Below are 16,268 nucleotides of genomic sequence, written 5' to 3'. Positions count from 1 at the left end.
AGTGGTGCTATCTGCAAAGATGGGAAAGACTAGGGGAGGGCGATGTCTTTCATTTCCTACAGTTCTCCTCTAGAAGAGCGCTGCCTGACTTCCAGGACTGCCTAGAGTCTTGAGCAATAAACCTAGGGGGTGAATCCTGACCAGGGGAGACATAGAATAACCCAATGGGCTGCAGGAGGAACATTCAAAATTTCTATTTAAACTTTTCTTCTCATCCTTTTTAATGTACATTTCTGTGTATGCTTTACAGTATACATATTAGTACAGTGCCTTATACATATATACACATATGTATACCATTTATAAATAAATAAGAGTGACTGAATAAAGGAAAGAATAAACAGAGTTATGGCAGACAGCTAGCTGTTCACCAAAATCTGTCCTTCCTTCCAGAATATATAGAAGCTGGGAAGCTGCTGCCCAGCCAGAGGCAACTTGCCCAAACCCCTTGTAAGTAGCTGTTCCCAGTTCTCCCCAACGGGAGGTAAGTTGAAGGGCTATATATCAGTTATGGACCAAGGATTTTGAGAAGCAGGCATGCCTCCTTTGCACTGTTTCCCCTTCTACTGGCTTAGATGCAGAAAATGGCCAGGTCCTGGGGGTGTTGGAAGACAAGATGGAAGGAACCTGCATCCCGGAAACATTGCTGGGAGGGTAGCCACTCACTCACAAGGAACGTCCACCTCAGGCTATTATCAAACGAAGAAAGAAACTTTTGTGTGTTTGAGCCATTGTACATATTTGGGTCTCCTTTTTATTACAGCCTAGCATACAGGGAGCATGCTTAACATTTGCGGGGGGGTGCCTGTGAAAAATATTTGGAGGACACTAGTTTAAGGACTTGCTAAATGCAAATGAAATAGGGTTGTTTTGTCCTGTCAGACGCAGGGTACAGCAGCTCGCCATTTCTAAGCCATCCCCTCGCATAATCAAAAGCTGTAATTATCACGGAATGATGGTTAAGTCAGCTGAGTTTTATTTTTGAAGAACTGAAAGTAGTTTTTGAAGAACTGAAAGTTTTAGGAAGACTCACAAACTCAGATTGCCATTAATGATAAAAAGCGACTAGCCTTATTGGTAATCCAAGGGTCATGTTAGAAAATGTGGAAATACTCAGTGAACATTATTAGAAGAAATTCAGAAATTATTAGTGAAATTCAGCAAGATAGAACATTTGTTTGGCACAGATTTTGCTAACCTTTGCAAATACTTTCATGGCCTCAGATTTTAGCTTAAATTGTCTTCTTTCAAGGTCCATGGACTTTTAAGACCCAAGTGTTTTCCACTTACCTTAGCAAATGAAATGAGTTCTCTGCATTCCTTCCAGAATCTACAGTTGTCAGTGGGATTTAGTCATAGCTTTCCCCTTTCCTGGGGTTTAGATGGTGAGACCCAGAATGCCTTCCTTAGAGCATTTAGCATAGAGGAGGAAAGAAGGTGACATCCAGACCATATTCCTGAAAGCTGAGATCCACAGATAGTGGTTAAAGTCAGCGTGCAGTTGTATTGGCTCAGAATGCTGCTTCTAAATCCCACGAGATGATGGATGTCTTACTGCTCTCCCTACTGCTCTCCAGAATTTATCAGCACAAAAGAAAAATGGGGAAACGTTAGAACTCCCAGAGAGAATCCCGAGATTCTTTTTCCAGCAGTGAGCAATGAAGGCTTGGGTGTCAGTTCTGAATGAATCACCGGGCATTTGTGTGGCGGCAGGAAGGAGTATCGAGACCTTGGTATTGTAATCAAGAACAGCAGAAGCACCTGGACAAGTGAGGGGCCAGTGAGGTGGTCAGAGGGCTCGCATGGCCGAGCACTGTCATTGTCACCTGTGAATTTTAGCCAGTTGCCATCGAGGGAAAATGCATTGTTAATATTAGGGACACAACATCCTACGGCCCTCTCACTGTGGAGGAATAAATGGTTCTAGGGCATGGAAATCCTGCACGGATTCAGGAGTGAGTTGCCGAAGTTCTGGTGCCATGGAACTGGTCAAGGGCTGTGTGGGTGGGAATCCAGGGGCAGCTAAAGATGGGTTTGAATCAGTCATCTTGGGTTTGGACGCTAGTTTCCTTCCTTTCCCCTTCCTTCTCCTTTCTCCTAGTAAGGGAGCTAAGAATAAAAATGCTGGAACCTGCTGTTTTATTTTTCACTCAAGAAACTGATTAATGAGGGCTGCTGGATTTAATCAATGGTTATCTATTTCAGCTTAGAAAACACTATTTTGGGGAGTGGAAAAAATATTGGCAATCATTCACCTTACCGAAGAGCTGCATTATGTGGCAAAGGGTGAAAGAAATAGATCTTGGAGAAGCCTGGGCTGAGATACTCGTTCCTCCAGCTGGTTAAGATATTCAGTAGCTGTGTGACCTTGAGTGGTTCCTTCACTTCACCTGAGCCTGAGTCCCTTCACCCAGAAAATGGTGTTAATAATATTACTCGCCTCTTAAATTTGTTCTGAAAATTGAGTAAGAGCCTGATATGTTGGATAAGTGTTAACTGCCTTCATTATCTACCTATCCTCCTTTCATCTTTTCAGAAGTAAGATAGAAGCTGCATTTGTTTATGGGTGCTTGGGTTTTGAGCCCCTGCTCCTGGTTAAATTTCCTGCTGAGTGTTTTCTGAATCCCTGCTCATCATGATGGAATCTGGAGAGTTAACATCACCCCTATTCATTTCTGTCTGGAGCCCTCCCCTCTCTTTCTTGCCTTAGGAAGTGAAAAATGAACAGATAACGAAGGAAAGCTTGCTTTAATTTCCTGAAGAAAAGCTGTAGAATAATAATTTGAGTACTTACTATTTGTTGAGCCCGGTCAACGTTGGGCACCCTCGCATAGTTTGTGCAGACGTGGTTTCATCGTACTTCGCTGGTAATTCAGTGAGAATCCAATCAAATGGGAAGTCATGTGAAAGTATGCTGTAAACTGTAAAGTCCTGTATGATATCAGGTGTTATTGTTCTACATAGTGACTTACATGTAATAGACACTTTTAATATTTTGCCAAATCTGTTTTTATCATTGTCTCTCTCTCTCTATATATATACCTTTCTCTTTCTCTCTCTCTGTATATATATTTCATATATATATTATTTATATAGCCTATCTTCTTATATTTATGTATTACATTTTTTCTAAACCTCTTGGCAACTTTCAGAAACCATGCCCCTTTGTCCCTAAATACTTCGGCATATATTTTCTAAGAAGAATATTCACTCAGGATAGTTAACAATGAATACTATTATCTAATTACGGGTCTCACATTTTGCAAGTTGTTTCCATAATTTTTTATACAATTCTTTTCACAGTGATGCTTTTTTATGTGGTCCAGAATCTAATGCAAAATCGTACATCTGGAATGGCGTTCTGGCCTTTTTTTGATTTTCATGACATTGACATTTTTGAAGAATTTAGGCCAGTTATTTTTTAGAGGTCTTTCAAACTGGGTTCTGTCTGATGCTCCCTCATGGCTAGAGTCAGATTACGCAGTTTTGGCAGGAATATTAAATAAGTGGTTAATGTTTCTTGAGCTAAATAGAAGACACGATCTGACATAGATTCTCTAAGTGTGAATTGTCAATCACTGGATGGTTTGAAGATTACTGGACAGGGAGTCAGCCCAGTGTGGAATCCAAAACCCAGTGTAGAAGACAAGTTCTGCTATTAACCAGGTGATACTCAGTTATAATAATAAAAATGATGATGGTGGTAACAGTCATAATAACAACTTTACTTAGCAATATACAAAGTGATGTATATTAACTTATGGATGAGGAAACTGAGGCTTGGGAAGATTAAGTTCCTTGCCCAAGGTCACACAAGTAGAGAAGGGCGGAGGCAGGGGTCAAACCCAAGTCTCAAAACTAGGCTGTAAATCGTATGCTTCTAAACCCACGTGCTGGCACAGAAGTCCCATTGCTTGTTGGGAACTCATCTCTAAAAGGAGAAGAGTGAATTAAACAAACAGAATGCATAAGATAGTGCTTTCCAGCCTTGTGGATTTCAAGAATGATAACAATAGTTTTAAAAATAGGGGAACAGACACAGGACTTTACAATACTTTATTCTACTAAATAAGAATATTAAAATATAAAACAAAGTGTTATCTAATATCAGTACTGATTGATCAAAAGGACATTTTAATATAAAAATATAGAAAAGCCATAATTTCAAAACAAAGAACATTCTTTGAAATTGGATATGTTAGTTTTGTAACATACTCAGTACCTTGTCGTTAATTTTCCCAGTTCACTGGGACCTTGTGAAAGCTCTGCCCAGAAGAGCCTCATCTGTGGCTGGAATTTGGGGAGTACCGTATGATGCTGTCTTCTTGCTCTGTCTTCCAGTGGCCTTTTTCTATTTGGGCAGGGAAGTGAACAGTGCACAGTGAGATGGAGCAGGGCTGGAGTAGGGCAGGGAGATACAGCATTTGGGAGTGTGGATGTTGTCAGCCCCTGGGATTTATGGGTTGCCTTTGATTCTCCTTCCTCCTTCCTCCAGAGTTCCTTGTTCACTACTCCCTGCCCTTAGCCCTCACTTTCAAGAAATAAGAAAGAGTTGGCAGGAGACCAAATATAACGTTACCATTTGGGTAGCGTAGGAACAGAATATCCCCTGTCTCATGTCTGAGGGCTCAGGACGGAAGGTCTAGAAGGAAACTTTTGTCAGTTAAGTTAGACACTTATCCTGGCACAGAGTGTATTTATTTTATATTTTATTTTTTCATTCTATTATATGTTTTCTATTAATATATTAAATAACCAAAGCTTGAAGTGGGTCTAATGACTCCTGTAATGTCAAAGTAGTAGTGATGACTGTAAACAACGTTTTGCAGCATTATATCAACTGTAATGTGGTATTAAAATAGCTTTGTCATAGGTGACAAAGTAATAGGCGCTGCTGTGACTACCATCTAAGTGTGACACCTACAATCATAATCTAAGGAAAGGCTAAATTTCAGTTAAAGGTGAGTGAAAATCAAGATGCAATTTTTTTTCCATTTCAAGTTCATGGATTCCCTGAATTCTATCCATGGATCCCTTGGTGGGAAGAATCTGTGGACCCCAGATTAAAACCCCTGGTTTAAAGTCTATACTCCATGCCCACTTCCTCATCTTCCATTCATCTGTCAAGTTTATGATTCCTCAGATATCTGTTGAGTGCCGACTGTGTATAGGGTAAGCAATGTTTTATAATCTGGCTTTTACTCCCATGGCCCACGGTCTCTCTTCTCACCAAAGTCACAAATGTCCCCTCCAATTCAAAGGATGTTTTTCCATCTTCATTATTACTGCATCTCTGTGCAGCCTCAGAAGCCAAACCATTCCCTCCTTGGAACTTTCTCCTTCCTGGGCTTCTGCAGTATTCTTCATGTCTGTGACACAGTGGTTTTAAACCCTCATAATGGCAGAACTCACACAGGGAGCCTTTTCAAAATGTGGGTCTGGGGCTCTGTTCTCTAGATATTCTGAGAATGTTTGCAGGAGGATCCAGGCTACACAAATAATTCCATTTTGTATCAATGGTTGAGAATCACTTCCTAAGTGACTGATGAGTGCTTAATCTATGTTTTACACCCACAGCTTTAAAAATAATCATCATAAACATAGCTATCATCTTAGACACATATTTTCTATCTCCCACTGAGTTTCAAAGCACAGGTCTCAATCTTTTCTTGGCTTCGTTTCCCTCTTTAAAAGTGAAAACAAAGCAAAACTCCACCTCCTTCAACAAAGTGATTTATGTATAAATGAGGAAATATCTGCAAAATACTTCTGGAATCAAATGTATTTTGTAAAAATAAAAATCATACTTTATTTTGGAAGCAAACTGGGAGAAGGTAGAGATAGACGATAAATTCCAGGGGTGGCTTGTAAAATGCTAATTCATTGACAATGGTAAGTAAGCAATGTTAGTCTCTATGTGAGAATGTGGGACAGGCAGGAAGTGAACTTTTGCTGGTGTGAGGTTTGTGACTAGCAGACCTAGTGCAAGGTCATAGAATTTTAAAGAAATATTGACTCTTAAAGTTGGAAGGAGCCTTATGGTTCCATTCTTTATCTCATGCTTAAATCCTTGTGAAAACATCCAGTCAGGGCCACATTATCACTTTCATGAGCCCCAGGCATATTTGCTTTGTAGTCCTTCTGCTTCATAAAAAATATTTAAAATTATATTTTACGATTCCACTGGAATAAAACCGACTATAATCCAGGCTGGATTCATTATTATATATTTATTATTATCACACACATTTTTCTTATGATTTTAAAAGAAATCAAAATTAAAACATTTTTTGGGGGCCCCTAAAGGAATCACGGGCCTTTGGCGCTTGCCTTCTGTACTTTGGAGAAGTCCGCCCTGCTTCCAGAGAGGGGACTCATTCTTACAAAACAGCCTATATATTCCGTTTAAGGATGATTTTATTTGATAGAAAGTTCTTTTTTATTTTGAGCTGAAGTTTGCTTTTTTTCGTTAAAGACTTTTATTCTAGTTCTTTTCCCTAGAAATTGTCTCTTCCTTCTTCCTCGTGTCCTGGGTACAAGAGCTTGGCTGTTTGAAGTGTGAGCCATAGACCAGAGCATTGACATCGCCTGATTAGAGGCTGATTAGACATGCAGAATCTCAGGTCTCACCCTGTATCTACTGAATCAGAATCTGCATTTTAAAAGCTCTTCGGGTATTCACATTATGGAGAAGCACTATACTGGCAAGAAAAACAGTAGCAAATATTTATTGAGTGCTACTCTATGCTAAACACTATTTTAAGTGCTTCATGTGGATTGCCTAATTAATACTTTCAATAACCTTATTTATTTTTCCATTTTACAGATGGGCAAATTGAGGCACAGAGATGAGTGACTTGCTCAAGGTTTATCCAGTAAGGAAGTGATGTGCAGGAATTCAAACCAAGCAGTATGACTCCAGGACCTATTATGCTCGTTTTTATCTCAAATTGAAGTACAGTAATATTATGTAAGTTACAGGTATACAATATAGTGATTCACAATTTTTAAAGGTTATACTTAATTTATAGTTATTATAAAATATTGACTATATTCTCCAAGCTGTACAATATATCCTTGTAGCTTATTTTATACCTAATAGTTTGTACCTCTTATATGCTCATTACCTCCGTGCTAGTTCGCCCATCCTTCTGTGCTTCTTTCGAGAAAAACTTGTTGCTGCCTTGCTCATAGCCCAGATTGCCAGGGCAGGGTAATTTTTTTTAATACCACTTAACCCCACCCTCTTGCTATAGCTGATTGGATGAGAGATGAATCCCTGATTCATAGCCAGGCAATCTATAACTAGACTATAACTTACCACTTGGGTGGTCTGCTAAAAACCAGTAATTGATAAGCTGGGCTTTGTTAGAATTAAAAACTTCTGCTCTGTGAAGACAATGTCACAAGAATGAGTAGACAAGCCACAGACTGGGAGAAAATATTTGCAAAAGACACATCTGGTAAAGGATTGTTTTCCAAAATATACAAAGAACTCTAAAACTCAAGGATAAGAAAACAAACAATTTAATTAAAAAATGGGGGCTTCCCTGGTGGTGCAGTGGTTAAGAATCCGCCTGCCAGTGCAGGGGACATGGGTTCAAGCCCTGGTCTGGGAAGATCCCACGTGCCGCGGAGCAACTAAGTCCGTGCGCCACAACTACTGAGCCTGCCCTCTAGAGCCCGCGAGCCACAACTACTGAGCCCGTGTGCCATAACTACTGAAGCCCACGAGCCTAGAGCCTGTACTCCACAAAAAGATGCTTACATCATATATCATCAGAGAAATGTAAATTAAATACATCTATTAGAATCACCAAAATCTGGAACACTGAGAACACAAAATGCTGGCGGGGATGTGGAGCAACAAGAACTCTAATTCACTGCTGGTGGAAATGCCAAATGGTATAGCTGCTTTGGGAAACAGTCCATGGTTTCTTACAAAATTAAATGTACTCTTACCATATGATTCAGAAATCTTGCTCCTTGGTGTTTATCCAAAGGAGTCGAAAACTTATGTCCACCCAAAAATATGCACATGGATGTTTATAGCAGCTTTATTCATAATTGCCAAAACTTGCAACCAAGGTGTCCTTTGGTAGATGAGTGGATAAATTAACCGTGGTACTTCCGGACAATGGAATATTACTCAGCGCTAAAAAGAAGTGAGTTACCAGGCTATGAAGACATGGAGGAAGCTTAAAATCGCATTATTTAGTAAAAGAAGTCAACTGAAAAAGCTACACACTTGGAATTATATAGTATGACTCCAACTATATGACATTCTGGAAAAGGCAAAACTATGAAAGCAATAAAAAGATCAGTGGTTGCCAGGGGTTGGAGGTGGGAGAGGAGAAATGAATAGGCAGAATGCAGAGGATTTTTAAGGCAGAGAAAATACTTTGTACGATACAGTAATGACGGATCCGTGTCATTATACATTTGTCCAAACCTATAGAATGCGCAAAACCAAGAGTGAACTCTAATGTAAACTATGGACTTAGGGTGATTATGATGTGTCAATGTAGGTTCATCAGTTGTAACAAATGTACTGATCTGGTGAGGGATGTTGATGATGGGGGAGGCTATGCATGGGTGGGGACAGGGGGTGTATGGGGAATATCTGTATTTTCCTCTCAATTTTGCTGTGAACCTAAAACTGCTCTAGAAAAAGAAAGTCTTTTTAAAAAAGTAAGTCAAGCCACTGAGATTCTCACTCAATGGTATTTAAATGCAGCCACTTGGAAAGCATTTGTTAGCTATTAGAGGAAGAAGCAGATGGGGCCAGATGAGTCATGTGAAAGGTGACTTTTCTATAAGAAGGCACTTGAGCTTCTGCTCCTGTAGTGTCTAGACCACCTTAAGTTCAAACCCACTCTCTCACCATTCTTCTAGGAGGCCCAAGCCTATTATGGTTCCATCTCTTGGATATCCCTAGGAGTCTCCTTAGAAGCTCTGTACTAATCCTGTTTTACCTGAGCTCGCTTGAATGAGTTTCTGTTGTTTATTATCATAAAAACCAAACTGCAATGACATGCGTTCACATACTTGAAAACACCCATGCAGCTCCTTGAGAGATCCCTCTTAAGCAAAACACCCCCAATTCAATCAGTTAATCTTCATCCCTTGTGTCTACTCCCTCTCTTGGTCCTTCCTCTCTGGACCATACAGTTGTAGCCTTTAAAAATGGACTATCATGAAGGCTGGAACTGGCAGCTACTTTTATGGAGCAATTCGAAGGGAAAAAGTAGGTCCGCTAGCCTCCAAAGTTCTTCTTCAGCCCCTAGCAAGACTCTTCCCCAGAGCCTTAAAATTGGTTCTGTTTACAAGAGGGTCTTTAAAGGGGCTACAGTATAACTTGCCGAGAGTGAAGCCCTGTGCCAATGAGTAGGAGTAGGTCCTTTGAAGAAAAGCAGTGAAAATCAAGGGTGGGGAGAAGGGCCAGAGAGCAGTTTTTCCTAAGCCTGCTTTGGCTTGAAGGTATTTCAAAGGAGAAATCCTGGTGGAAGACTGTGTCCCCCAAACTCTGGGAAAGGAACAAGTGTGCAAACTGGCAGGTGACTGGTTTGCAGCAGTAGAGAGAAACTGTGGTCTCTTCCCCCTTGTGGTTGTTATGTTCAGGTCAGTACTAACTTTAGCCCTGCAGTCCTCAAATGGGGACAGTCCACTAGTGGATTAAATCCTCCTTAAATGACTGAGAAGCTTTCAGCCAGAGATCAGAAGTAAGAAAAGGAAATTATTTCATCTATTCTCTGCCTGGTGTGTGATGATTTCTGGGGAAGCCGGTTCTCCAGTGTTTTGCATAATAATAAAACTTTCTATTCATGTAGCATTGATCTACCAGGAGCTTGAAGTCCTCCATAAGCATTTTATCAGCTACTCTCACGGTGGTAACTGGGAAGGGGGAGGAAGCAGGACCTTGGAAGGAGAGGGTGGGGGGGGAAGCAAACCCAAGGACTTTTTCATCGTATAAATGGGCTCACAGTATTGCCCCTCTACTGGCTCCATGCTGGCTGGGTGTCCAGCCCACTTAATAATTACGCACTACTGTGTAATTATCCTCATTCCATCATTTATTTGCCTCATTTCAACGTGGGGTAAATATCCTCATTCTTGATTGGGGAAACCGACGCACAGAGAAGCCGTGCAGGATGATTGAGTTCTCATGCCAGGCCATTGACAATTCTGGAGCAAATGTTATCAGATGTTCAGCTACTGACCTGTCTCTCCACCTTCTTCCTGCCTATAGTGAGCAGGGGACGGTTCCAGAGCTGAGGTGAGCTGGTTTGTCCTGAAACAAGTCTGAGGAGAAAAGGCAAGTATCACTCGAGCTGGGAAGGCATGACCCCAAGGTGGTTGGCTCACCTTCAGACATGTGGTCCTTAGACTCACATCCGACACTGTTCTCATCAGATCAGGCTGCCTCTGTGGGGCTCGAACGTTTCAAAAAAGATCTGAAGGGTGTTTCAAATGGTGCTGGGACATAAATAGCTATTGCAGAAGAATGTTGCCTCAGTGATATGATGACTGAATCAGCACCACGTTGAATTAGCAGCAATCTGGTTTTCAGGGCAATAGAGTGATGGTAAATGAACATTATTACATTTTTACCCTGTGAATGAGTCCTTAGGAAAAAGATAAATAGCTTCCAGGTGTCTTGCCACAAGATTTAAACAACCGAGTCACTCGAACTTGACGGGGGAACAAGTGGCAGCATAGAATCTCCTCATGATTCAGCGGCTGCCAACTTGGACTGTCCCCAGTTCCAACTTTAGCATCTTTCTTTAGTCACTCTGCCATATAGTCAGTTCCCTTCTGTAGATGCACAATAGGAGGAAATTCTAATGAAGGAGACGAGACAAAGCTGACATTGTCCCGTCTGACCAAACATCCCCCGAGACAACAGGCCACCCATGCCAGGAAAGGCAGTTCCTGAGAGGAGCCACCTGGGGATATTCTGTATCAGGGCCTTGAATCATTGGCCATCCCTGAGCAGGCCTGATTGATGTGCCGCCTCCTCTGGTTGCCAAGGAAGCAAGGTAATCCCTCAAGAATGTCCAATCAGTGACTTCCCTGGCTGTCCAGTGATTAAGACTTTGCCTTCTAGTGCAGGGGGTGCAGGTTCAATCCCTGGTCAAGGAGCTAAGATCCCACATGCCTTGCGGCCATAAAAACCAAAAAACATAACACAGAAGCAATATTGTAACAAATTCAATAAAGACTTTAAAAAAATGGTCCACATCAAAAAAAAAAAATCTTTGGAAAAAAAAAAGAAAAGAGTGTCCGATCAGGTGGCTCAGCCCAGACTGTGTTGTGAGGGCAAGAGGTGGGACAGAATGGAGGGAGTATTGTCCTGGAAGTCTTGTCTCTATGTTAGCTAGACTTTAGCCTAACAGATGACATTAGGTGGGTAGGAACTCCCTGGGTCTTAGTTTTCTCATCTGTGGGGTTAATGACCTAGAACGGATGGGCAGGAATTAGAGGACAAACTCACTTAAAAGCATGGACTATATGGCCTATTTCATTAGCATAAAGACATCCAGAGTGCATTTGTGTTGACTGATAAAACTGAGAGTCTACGAACTTATGGTTACTGGGTGGGGAGGGACAGATTGGGAGTTTGGAATTGACATGTACACACTTCTATATTTAAAACAGATAACCAACAAGAACCTACTGTATACCACAGGGAACTCTGCTCAGTATTCTGTAATAACCTAAATGGGAAAAGAATTTGAAAAAGAATAGATAACATGTATATGTATCTTTGCAGTACACCTGAAACTAACACAACGTTGTTAATCAACTATACTCCAATATAAAATAAAAATTAAAAAAAACTGAGAATCTACATTTATTTACTGATGGTGGATTTCCAGGGGGCCATCAGTCCACAGAGAAGTCCCCAAAGAGATGAGTTTGGTGAAAGAACAGGATACTCCAAGGAAAAAATGTTACCTCTTGTGACTGAATTTTAAAAAATATGCCTAGACAACCTTTGGAAGCAATTAAGCCTAATATATAAAGAATGTTTAGCCAGTGGGCTTTGATTATAAAGAAAGAAAAATCCTCTGTAAAGTCAGTGGTCTGAAACTACTGTTGATGTCAAGATGGTAGTGTTACCATGACAAGTGCCAGAGAAGGGTGTTGGTCTTCACAGAGCTTAAAAATAGAAAATTTGGTAAGTGTCACTATGTCTTCTTTGTTGTCCAGGAAAGAGGGCAGGCCATTCTAGCTGACTGGTCCCAGTTCTTTAGACAGAGTGGAAAGGGGACAATTCATTAAGCTCTTTCTTATAGCCCAAGAAAAAGAGCCATTAAACATATTCCACATCCTCTGTTGTAATTCTTTCAGCAAACAACTTTGTGATCTGTAATTTGTTTATTAATCACTCTTAATGAGCACCTACTATATGCCTGGCCCTGCTTACTACATACATTTCATGTGCATTCTCATACATGGCTCCTCACAGCAACATTTTAAGGTAAGTATTGAGAACCCCATTTTTAGACAAAGAAGCAGACTAAGGGTGGTTAAGTCACTTCCTCAGAGTTACTCATCAGCAATGGTAGAGCTGTGATTTAATACTGCTTGGACTAACTTTCAATGCCTTCTTTCTTTTCTGCATGCTGCTGCCTATTGGAAGGAAACTCCATGATGCTTCTGGTTTTCTAATCTTGTACCAGAGTTGTCTCCCTGGCTGGAAATGAAGGAGTGGCCACAGTTGGTGAGACTCAAGCCTCCCAAACTGGTTATTTGTGGGTGAACTTGTTATTGTGTTTGAATGGATAGGATGGAACCAGATCAGACCTTGAACTGCAGTATTCTCATGAAGATAGTGTCTCTGTGGCCCTGACAAAAATAGGCTGTCAGTTCTTCCCCTTATATTTTGGCACTGATACCCTCTGGAAGGACTTGTGAAGACGCAAAGCATTCTCTGTGTGGCATCCTTAAATGGGAAGCATACCAAAATTTACTTTTTCTCCTCAGGAAAGCTCCAAATTAAATGGGTACAAGTAGCTTGGTATTATTGCTTTTGTTTTCACAGCTGCTGAAATAGCTCTGGCTTTCCGGGTTTGATTCATGATAACTTTGGTTGAAATTACATGTGTCTAAAGATAGGACATTCAGGTCAGAGCTCCTGAATGGATATCGTCCTTTGTTTAAATGGGATCTGCTCATTTTAGCTCAAAGAAGTCCTTGACCCACAAATGAATATGAAAAGCCCATAGAAGTCCCTCAATATGGATAATTTTATCTGTATGGTCTCAGCAATTCATATATATGGTGTTTGCATTTAAGAGGGTATTTCAGCTATGAACATGAGGCATGTCTGACCCCCTTTTCATTGGGAAGGTTCATAGGTGCCTATATTGCATATTTGTACTGACACACAGCAATGAATTGCTTCAATGGTGGGTGATCAGAAAGGTGAGGGTGGTGGGAGGTGGCAGCAGACAGGGGTCTAAAAACCACTCTGTAAGATGGCCTGGGGGGTTTTAGCTCAGGGAAGAATTCTGAAGGAGGCAAGCTGTCTTCAGATACTCAGGGGACTCACTTCCCTGGGCAGAAAGAAGTAGGCTTCCCCTCTTTTACCTTAGGGGGCAGAACTTGGACTAAAAGAAGGTAGATGAAGGAAGACAGTCATGTGGGGAAAATCTTTAAATCAGGATGCATGGGGAGTTTACTATAAGGAACCATGCTTGGGCATTAAAGTTGTTTGGAATGATGGAGGGGGATACCTCCATACCTAATGATGTGCTCCCTATCACTGGGGTGCATTCAAGCCAGGGAAGCTATGGCTTGGACTCCAGCATTGGGTGAGAGGTTATACCCAATGACCTTAAGTTCCATTCCAATTCTAATTCACAGTTCGATTGAGACACTGATGTCAGTTACTCTTACGTGAATCAAATATGAGAAATCATTTAACAGTGTACGTTGGAGAAGAGTGTATTTATGCACTAAAACTTCACTATTTTAAAATAATTGAAGGGGAAAGGCAGTTTGGTTGGTGAAGTTGATTATGAAATGCTTGTAAATGATAAAAGGCTATTTTACGACTTTCAGGTCCATGGATGTGTGGAATTATGTCTACCGAAGTTGCCTGATAAAGGTCCTGCTTTAATGAATAGAGAATGATTTGTAATCAACGTATCGGGGCACGAGACTTGCTGGCCTCTTCTTAGATGAGAATCAAATCATTTGTAATTCAGAATGTTTGGAAACAGTTGGTCTCTTAAGTAAATAAAGAGGCCCCTCAGATTTTCATTTCAAGTATTTATTTGCTGTCAGCTTTGCCTTTTTTTCTGTTGATAGTGCAAAGGGAAGCTTATATCAAAAAGTCACAATTAAAAAACAAACAAAAAGTGCACTATGAATAAATGAGGTTTTTTGCTATATTTTTGCCAGACGAATTCTGTTTGTTAGGTTGGATAATAGATTGCTCAAAACTCATGGAAGGAAACTTTCTGAGGAGCTACTGATATCTAGAGAGTGTGGCAAAAATTGGATTTAACATTTTTTTAATTCACTCATCAAACTTTAATGTTCAAAAGATCACATATTATATGATTCTATTTACACGAAATGTCCAGAAATAGGCAAATACATAGAAACAGAAAGTAGATGAGTAGTGATTGGGGATGGAGTGTGGACTTTGAGGGGAGGAACAGAGTGACTTCTGATGGATATGGGGTTCCTTTTTGAGGGGATGAAAATGTTCTAAAATCCGTTGTGGTGATGGTCACACAACTCTGTGAATACCACTGAAAACCACTGAATTTTATACTTTACATAGGTGAATTGTATGGTATGTGAATTATATCTCAAAAATTATGGAGCTGTGATATGAGTCAGAAACTGCTCTGGGCACTAGAAATAGAATGTTAACAAGACTTCAGAAACTGCTCTGGGCACTAGAAATAGAATGTTAACAAGACTAAGTCCCTGCCCTCAGAGAGCTTACATTCCAATGGGAGAATCAGGTAATAAATGTGTGAGCAAACCTGTAAAAACATAACTTTAGGAAGAGATAGCATGCTGAAGAAAACTAAAGCAGGATAAGGAAATAGAGAGTGATGTGTGCATGCATCTGTGTATATGTGTTTGTGTGTGTGTGTCTGAGTGTATATAGCTATAGCATACCTGTCTGTATGTGTGCATGTGTGTATGCATGTGTGTATGTGCACAGTGTGTATATGTGTGTGTCTGTGTGTGCACACATGTTCTCTATTTTAGATAGGGTGAATAGAGAGGACCTCTCTGGATCCTCCGAGAATGAGCCATCCAGGTGACTGGAGTAAGTACACCTCAGGCAGTGCACACCCTGAGGCAGGAATATTTTTGGCCTGTGTAGCCAAGAAGCGGAACAGGGCACTTGTGGGAAATAAAGTTGGAGAGGTTGGCAGGAGTCAGGTCATGCAGGGTAATAACCATGATGATAATATCTGTGAATTATTTTAAGAGCTCAGTCTTAGCATTGATAATCACTACTAACTTTGCAAGCCTTTTTTGTAGTCCATAAAGTCCTTCTCACAACCATTATCTTGTCTTATGCTCACAACAAAAGAAGTTGCAATTAGTCTTCTCAGTCTAGAGATAAGGAAAATGTGAGAAATTGTCCACAATTCTTCCTGCTCCATGAGACTGTGACCCCGCTTCAGAACATGACACATGTCTGGGAATTCCTGTTTTCTCAGGCCCTACGTCAGCACTTGGTGCAAGACATAGAATGTTTATGGAATTGACTTCTCTGAGGTCACAAAGTGAATGGACAACCAAGCCAAGACTGAAGTTCTGGTCATCTCATTCCACACCCTATTCTGTTTGTGCTGACTCATGCGGCCATGTTACTTTTCCCATCGAATCACAGAATGATGAGAATGACAGAGTCCTCAGGGGGTATCTTCCCCATAGGTTTATGTTTACGTGTTCTGAGGCCTGTGGGAGTTTACGCAGTAGTTTCACAGGACTCTGCTAAAAGGGGTTGATCAGCCTCTCTTATAATTACACAATCCCACTTTAACTGAGGAGAAAGTTTTGATCAGTATATTCTATTAGGTGAATTTAGCATAATTAATTTTTATCCCTGACTTTTACAGTTTAGTAATTTTCATCTCTGCCTTACCATCCAGCCAGGCACCCTCTTAGCAAATCCTACAGTCTCTCACCTCTTAGCTACATAACAAGGTGATGAAGGACATGAGTTCAAACACTGAATCGAGTTCAAATCCTAGCCTTGCTCTTAATAGATGTATGACATTTGA

At 40.7% G+C, this 16,268-nt stretch overlaps 2 long non-coding RNA genes across 2 annotated transcripts in view; both read left to right on the top strand.

Annotated features, from left to right (window-relative positions):
• LOC137219785 (uncharacterized) overlaps positions 1 to 10,563 on the top strand; it is a 30,995-nt gene extending 20,432 nt beyond the window's left edge. The window contains exon 3 of the long non-coding RNA XR_010941244.1: positions 10,250 to 10,563. This is a non-coding gene — a long non-coding RNA (uncharacterized lncRNA). The remainder of the gene's footprint in view (positions 1 to 10,249) is intronic.
• A 1,980-nt stretch (positions 10,564 to 12,543) lies between these two features.
• LOC137211868 (uncharacterized) lies at positions 12,544 to 14,280 on the top strand. The gene is made up of 2 exons (XR_010937248.1): positions 12,544 to 12,727; positions 14,071 to 14,280. It is a non-coding gene; the product is annotated as an uncharacterized lncRNA (long non-coding RNA).
• The last annotated feature ends 1,988 nt before the right edge of the window (positions 14,281 to 16,268 follow it).

This window comes from Pseudorca crassidens, chromosome 2 (assembly GCF_039906515.1).
Source record: "Pseudorca crassidens isolate mPseCra1 chromosome 2, mPseCra1.hap1, whole genome shotgun sequence".
NCBI lineage: Eukaryota > Metazoa > Chordata > Mammalia > Artiodactyla > Delphinidae > Pseudorca > Pseudorca crassidens.
Note: the sequence above shows the minus strand (reverse complement) of the source record. Positions and strands in the feature narration are given on the sequence as shown.